The sequence below is a fragment of the Esox lucius genome, chromosome 11 (assembly GCF_011004845.1).
Source record: "Esox lucius isolate fEsoLuc1 chromosome 11, fEsoLuc1.pri, whole genome shotgun sequence".
Lineage (NCBI taxonomy): Eukaryota > Metazoa > Chordata > Actinopteri > Esociformes > Esocidae > Esox > Esox lucius.
In genome coordinates, this window is record NC_047579.1 from 44840065 (window position 1) to 44847295 (window position 7231).

Genomic DNA, 7231 nt, shown 5'->3' on the forward strand with positions numbered 1-7231 from the left:
TGATCAGGTACTCAAACTCAGCAGAGCGCCAGCTAGGAGAGGAAACCAACAATCCACCAGGGTCAGTCTCCATATCAGTCATCATGTCCTCAGTTGTCCCGGCAAACTGCAACTTCTCTTCAGCCAAGAGTTCCTTCAGCCAACTAGCCAAAGCCTGTGAAAGTACGGTAGACAATAAATTGACAATGTCAAAACAGTACAATGTCAAACTGTAAAAATCTAGAGTGGTCCAAACATTACAGCAAGTCGTACGCTTCACATTTAATTAAGAAAGCTAATGGTGTTAGGATAAATTCAAATACATATTACAACTATGAATGTAAAACAGCGACATACGTTTTTCATTTGTAAAATATGCTGCACATTTGTAAAAAAGATCTCCAAGCAAGTAATTGCTTTTGTAGTTGTATAAAACATTTTTGCATACTTGTAACCAACTTGATATCTGGAATCATTAATAACACTTGTCAACATAAAACAAAGACACTAAGAGTTTTGTCACTAAAATCTTGCTAGAACTATGATGAAATTATTTTAATTTGTAAATCACAGTCTGCGGTAGTACATTTCACAGTGTTAGGAAGCGGATATACCCATGAGGACTCTGATTGGCAGGGCAATGAACTGAATGCATCGTGAATGTAACATTTTCAATCTGAGTAGATTCTGGAACACTCAGTGCCAGAGTTTAAACCGGTTTCAACTCGTGGTGATGACGAGGAAGTAAAAACATGGCTAAGCATGGTCAGATTCTCGTACATCAGTTTTTGATAATAATAATAATACATTTTATTTACATAGCGCTTTTCAGGGACCCAAATACGCTGATTGGATAACAAACCTTTTAGATTATTTTTCCACCTGCTAGATCAATGCACAACGTTTTACTGCAGTCTACTAGCTAAATTACAAACATCTGGTCCTATATGGTATTAATTGCGCTTAAACCTGCATTACGTGGTAGTATATAAAAAATCGCCTTTTCTGACTATTTCTAGTCTAGCGTTTGAAGTCATTGAATGGCGCAAGCCATATTTTATTAAAAAGAGGACATTCTCCTGATTAAAATGATGCCCCACTTGTACCTTGAAACTTAACACGGAGTCACGTACATTATATTTATTTTTTCTCTCCGTACAACAGCATCACTCATCTTGTTGTGAGTTTAGGTGTTTACTAATGCGGATGAGTATTAGTAAGTAAACTGGAAACTGCAATGCCGACTTCTAGACCAAAGCGGATGTTCCTCACTACGCTGGTGCACAGAGTCTATTGCGACTTTCCTTACTGAGGAGTTGGCAACACTGGTTAAACATTCAACTTACAGGTAATATATTTCGTCTTGCGTCGAGCAAGCTGTTAGAAATACAGTCAATAGTCTGGTTAATTTGCTAGGTATGTATGTGTATAAATAGTTATATATAATGTTTTAGTAGGGTTAGTTATCTAGTTACAATACGCTTAATATTGCTATCTGTATGTAACAACGGTACCCAGCACGCTGGACAGCTGAAACACAAAACAACTCGTTACCGCACGTACTGCTAGCTAATGTACAGACAGTAAGCTCTTAGTCGACTCTTACCTTGATTTGTAGTAACAAAATTACTTGTACTGCCTTGAACTGTTGCCGCGTTTTCAGTAGCCATTTCCATGGTTTTGCGAGTTGAATAGAAATTGCTGGAATGCATTCTCCACGCTGAAATGTTAGACTTTGTTTACAACCGCCAGTAAAACACAATTGCGAAGTCTTTGCATTGGAGAAGACCAAAGGTCGATTCAAGTAAACAAAATAACTCCTGCACCCAGTCTGCGTAACTAGCAATAAGAATTTAATAACATTGTTTTGGCACCTACTTTAGGTTGCCTGCTGAGTGTAAACTGTTGAAATCTTGGTACCGAAACGTTATTCAATTCTTATTGCATGTTACGCAGACTGGGTGCGGGAGTTATTTTGTATACATTATTATATACAAACAAGGATCTTGCCATTGTTCAGCTGACATTGTTTCTTGAACTTTGCAATATAACATCAAACCTCTTGTGAATCTGAAACCTCAACCAGACTCCTTTGTTGTTTTATTTTTCCTGTGTTGTCATGGCAAACAGCCACACACTTGTAAACAATACAAATATTATTTTGGAACAACTTTTGCTGCACTTTAAAAAATATTTTAAAACCATATAATGTACTATATATATATTTGCATGTGCAAAGTTTGAGGAGTTTCCAGAAAGAGTCAAGAGCTGACTTCTTATGACTGGTTAACATCTTTTATATCTCGACTTCTCTGTACTGGCCTTATACCTGACACCATTACAAAGATCTTCACTTGTATGGACACACTCTGAAACAGGCCTTTTCATGCAGTGTGTATCCGTGAAATTCCTATCCGACAAACTCGGCAAGATCTGTCAGTTTTTGTAACATCACTACCCAATTCGAGTGGGATCCAAGGTCGGCCATATCTGCTCCATAAATATGCCAGAGATGAGGGTTAATTGGATCTAAATTGTGTCGGATATATATCAGACCCAAATTTATCTGAAAGACAGGATATGCCTTCTTTATTTCTGTTTTAGCCCTCCAAGGGGTTTCAACTTCTCTGGAAGTGAACGTTACTTCTCACTTTTTTTTGTTATAATTCGGCTGGTCAAATACAATACAGTGTTTGTGTTAAACGATTTTGTTTTTTTCAGGAAGTTCTCTGTAATTTAAAACATTGAGACAAGCGGTCTGTGTTGTAAAAACGCATTAAACATTTCACAAAAAAATTCTCTCTTCCGCTAGTTTGTGCACTTTCATAGAGTTGACAGTAAACTACATAATGTTGTATCCGACCCAGTTGACTAACCAATCAGATATTGGATAATCTGATTTTGGATGTATCCATTGAGACCTCTATATTGGGACCTTGTCAATAGGGATATAAAGAGTCTCCCAGTGAGCAAGCAGGAGGAAGATTTGCAAGAGCCAAGTACGATGGCCGTGCTCTGTCAGTGAATAAAGTAGCTGGAGAGGAGTACTTGTAGACAATGAAGACAGAAGGAGGGCAGCTCCAAGCCCTGCTGACCTCACCGTAGCTTGGCCACAGCTACACAGGAGCTGAGGGAGAAAGACAGAAGTGAGAAGGGTGGAGATGGAGGAGTGGGCCTCCTTCACACCTCCCAAACAAACACTGCAAGGCCGCCACCAAGATGACGCCACCATCCGATCAAAGCAGTTTGTTTTCGTGTTGATTATTTCTCCTTCTCCTCCTCCCCCTTCTTTCGCTGTTAATAATAAAACACCCACCAGGGCCCTAAACACATACTCACTGTCCATTTTCTGTGTCTCTCTCCGATTCAAATACTAAATGTTTTGTTTGCACAAAACACCCGACAGGAGTGTTCAACAATTGCGTAACTGAATGGCCAGCACTGTGGACATTTTCAGAAAAACTATTAAATATTTAGGTACTGTATCCTGTATTGGCTTCCATTCATGGGGTGTCCTTTTGGCAGGTAAAATTGTTTCTGTGCTCCTTTCTCTGTAAGAGCAATACACAGAACTAAAGGTATATGAACAGTTAAGATTCAATGTAGCCAGTAAAATGAATACACTTTAAACACAACATGAAAGAATTTTAAGATTTTACTAAGTTAAAGTTCATATACGTCAGTTTTAATCAATTAATTAGGCCCTGCTGTCAGGTTAAAACCATGGTCAGGTTGACGAGCATGTAAATATGCTTCCCCTAAGATGGTTTCTGTCAGTTTGGGCATTAAATGTTGCGTTGTGCTAACTCACTGTTTCATCTGCTTTCCGGGTGGCTGATCTGGTTACATGTGGTCTGCGGTTGTGAGGCCGGTTGGACCTGCTGCCACTTTCTCCAAAATGACATTAGAGTCATCTTATGTTAGTGAAATCAACATTAAATCATCTGGCAACAGCTCTGTTGAGTGGCATGTATGTTTGGCAACCAAACTGCACATTTTACTGCCTTTTATCTTCCTCTGAATAAGGTACTGATTAATCAGCTTCTTGATATTCCTCACATGTCAGGTGGATGTACTATCTTGGCAAAGGAGAAAGTATTACTAACAGGGATATACAAAAATCACAACACAAATTTGAATTAAATAAGCTTTTGGTGTGTGTGGACATTTTTTGGGATCTTGTATTTCAGCTCATGAAACATGTGACTTATATGTGGTATTTATGTTTTTGTTTAGTGTAAAATGTATCAGAGATTAAAATGAAGTGTTTGAAAATTTCAGTCCACATTAGCATATCAAATATGTGGGAAACAAGGCATGACTGTCATTACATGCACATCTTCAAATTTGAGATGGACTGGGCCATTAACTACTTTTAGTATTTAGTGTTTATAGAGGGTACCCTATTAGCTGCTTTCCAGTCAGTGGCTTTTCTTATACTACCTGCCATTCTTAACTTCACTGCACATTGGAACATCTATTCTTTGAGTAACATGATCCATTTTCTAGCACCCTGTAAAAAATCCAATCCTCAAAGATAAAGTTCTCAGGAATGGGTAATAGCGACTTGTTGCCTCTAATGCAACTCCTGAGACAAATAACAGATTTTTAATGCTTTGACTGCTATAACATAAGGTCCATGTGCTTGCTTATTTAGGGATTTACTGTACGGTTCTTTACACATCACACCTTTTTGTGAATCTGGGTATAGTTCATGAGAATGATCACTGTTTAGAAGGGGTCTAGGACAGTGTCTCCCAACCTTTTTCAGTTACTGTACCCCCAAAATGTTTTTGCACTGCTTTCAGTACCCCTGAAGTACCCCCTCATGTTAATTTCAGTCTATGGTGTCATGAGTGTTTTCAAGTACCCCCTGTGGAGAGGCCAAGTACCCCCAGGGGTCCTAGTACCCCTGGTTGGGAACCACTGATCTAGGAGACACACCGAACAGGATGACTTAATAATGTTGGAGAAATGTTGGAGAAATACCATCCTGCATTAAGATATTTTATGTGCCCTCCATTATTTCATGTGAATGCATCTAGGTGATAAACATACTTAATAGACTCTAGGAAAAGGGAGCAACTATTGCGTCATCATTAAAATACTTGAAATCAATATTTCCAAATGACTCTACATTTTGAGTATTATTATGTGCACTCAAAGCATATTTTCTGGATATCTAGCTGTCATAGACATTTACGTGAAATACACTTCAAAGAAATAAAACACAAGGAATGCTTTTTCAAAAGTATGATTACATATACCTATGTTATAATTATAATTAACCAAAAGTGTGTACCAGAAAAAGACATGATAATGCTACGGCAGTTATCAGGAGATTTCCAAAGCAAAACTCAGGCTATGTACATAACATTTCTTTTTCTCATCCTCCCAAACCCTGAATGTCAAAAATACAGAATCACTTCAGCTTGGCCTAAAGGAAAGATGACATTATCAAACATCACACATTATTAAAGGTTATAAACATCCCTAATGTAAGTCATAGGAACACATTTGCTTTGCTCCTTGTGATCTGACCACCAGCCAGCCAACAGAATGTCTTAATCTTCATGTAAAAATGATTGAATCACATATATAATTCAATTTAACACATGAAATTATTCAGCTCTTTGAGCCACCCAAAGTCAAGAAACAGCTTTAAATTGTATTAAAATACATTAATTTTGTCAATGCTAGTTTAATCAGATGTTCATACATCAGACAATGTGTGGGATCCCAAATTCCTTAGAAACGTTCTGTCAATCGAGATTCCCATCTCACCCCTTTGAGGTATAATCTGTTGTGACCAGTGATCTGGAGATTGTGATAATATCATCACTCAAAGCCTGGGTGTCTGCAAGATGCCACATTGTCTTCTTTTGGCCTTCATCTTCATTTCAATCTCTTTAAATACCATATAGTCAAATTCCAAATGCATGAGTTGTGATGTTATCTGTATCTAATGCTCTGGATAATTTATTGTCGCTCTAATTTTTAAGAAATGTATATAAAATAATCTAGAAACATTAAATCCTATTTATACAGCAATTTTTTTTTCTGGAGCTGTATTTGTTACGTTCCCTAATGACCAACCAAAATAGGTATCATTTAAAATCTTCTGATTGTCCACATGTTGTTTGTCCATATGAGTCTATCTAGCTGCACCATTATTTTTTACTGTGTTCAGCAGAATCTTGCCAACCCGGCGATGTAAGCAGTGGCTTTGCAGAGGCCTCCCTGCAGGGTTGGAGCTCAAGGTCCCTCCCCGAAATCCCTCAAAATATAACTTATACCACTGCCTCCTATGTCAATAGACTGATGGCTGTCTACCATTAACGATGCATATTCAGTAATGAAAAAGAGAGAAGAAAAAGTTTGAACTACAAAATCGCAATTGCATCAGCACAATGTACGCTTTGTAGCCTATTGATCATTGTTCTACACCAACAACCAAGTGTGGAATTTCCTAAATGTAATTAACCAGTGGAAAATGTGTACTGCACACTTGGAATTTTTCAGCAGTTTAGATGACATGGATGGAAATTTCAGTTTGATATATAAGAATGTTGAATAATTGAAAAAATATATATACCCACGTCTCCCTAATCAAGATGCCTTCAAAATTACAAATTGAAGCTAAAAAAACAAAACAAACAATGTTCTATATTCAGGACACCCACAGGCTGATCTACAATGGTTTGGGCAAGCAGAGTATGCTGTGGAAGAATGGACAGTAACACTAAAAGCACTTTGATTGTCATACAGTATCATATTATTTTCCATAATTTTTTCAGGAGAGCAACATAGGTCCTACAACCCCATATACAAAATGAGCTATGCATAATTAATCTTAAACAATTCAATATCTTAACTTTGCACTTCAGTGCCTTGTATGTATAAAACAACAGGAAAATGGCCTCTAAAAGACACTGACCATTATTGGAGAAAGAAATTTGCTTTGGCAAATTAAAACCAAAAGTGAAGCAAACCAAACAGAAGAGAACAAATGTTTCAGGCTTGGCAAGAAGCCATAGAGTCTTAAATATCAGCTGTGCCAGCCCAGGTAAAAAACATCCTGACTAACGAAGTGACTAGCACAGATGGAAGAGACGCTGACTAACAATATGACTCCAAACAGTGCCACCACAAATCAGCTCGTTTGCACTGAAACACAATCTTGAAATAGAGGGGGACCAATGCCTGTAACATATTTCCCCTAATGGCAAATATTAAAGATTTGTCTAACTCA

At 37.7% G+C, this 7231-nt stretch overlaps 1 long non-coding RNA gene across 1 annotated transcript; it reads left to right on the forward strand.

Moving 5' to 3' along the window:
- The first annotated feature begins 1225 nt into the window (after positions 1-1225).
- LOC109616292 lies at positions 1226-3313 on the forward strand. Its single transcript, XR_002197403.3, has 2 exons — positions 1226-1327; positions 2926-3313. It is a non-coding gene; the product is annotated as an uncharacterized LOC109616292 (long non-coding RNA).
- Positions 3314-7231: the final 3918 nt, after the last annotated feature.